Raw genomic sequence first — 809 nt, forward strand, 5'->3', positions numbered from 1 at the left:
TATATGGGTTGCCAAAAACCCACAAAGAACAATTGGCTATGAGGCCTATATTATCAGCGACCAACACGTACAATTATCCCCTGGCTAAATGGCTTGACGAGAAATTGAAGCCCTTGTCCCTGAATCAGTATACCTACGAAAAGGAGCAAGGATGGCAAGGATGGCACAGTCGGTTAGTGCGCGGCCTTGGTGCAAGAGGTCCTGAGTTCGATTCCTGGATCTCGCATCCTTGTTTCGACTTTATTCCTTTCCGTGTAGCTAAGTAGCTTTAAACACCCGTAAAACCGACCACTGATGGAGAGGGGGGAGTAAAATGAGCGCACCGTCGACCTCAGGTTTGTCAGTTGAATTACTGTTACGAGTTATCGACGTTAAATATGGTTGCTTTACTTTTACTTTTACTTTTAAAGGGAAAGGAACTGATATTTTTGATTTCACAAATGAGATTCACGAGTTGAAGATCAACAAGGGTGAAATCGTGGTTTCATATGATGTCTCCTCGTTATTCACAAACGTGCCTTTGGATGAAACAATAGAGATCCTGGTCAACAGAGCCTTTACGAACAATTGGTTCAATACAACGAACAATCTTACCCTTACCAGAACGGATCTTGTTGATCTCCTAAGCGTAGCCGCCAAAGGTCAACTGTTTCAGTTTGACGGAGCTCTTTATGAACAGACAGATGGCCTTGCTATGGGGTCCCCTCTCAGGCCCTTATTAGCTAACGTCTTCATGTCATCCATCGAAGATACCCTCAAGCAGCAAGGAAAACTTCCATCCTTGATATGTTGATGACACGCTCACTGTA

Source organism: Montipora foliosa, chromosome 5 (genome assembly GCF_036669935.1).
Source record: "Montipora foliosa isolate CH-2021 chromosome 5, ASM3666993v2, whole genome shotgun sequence".
Lineage (NCBI taxonomy): Eukaryota > Metazoa > Cnidaria > Anthozoa > Scleractinia > Acroporidae > Montipora > Montipora foliosa.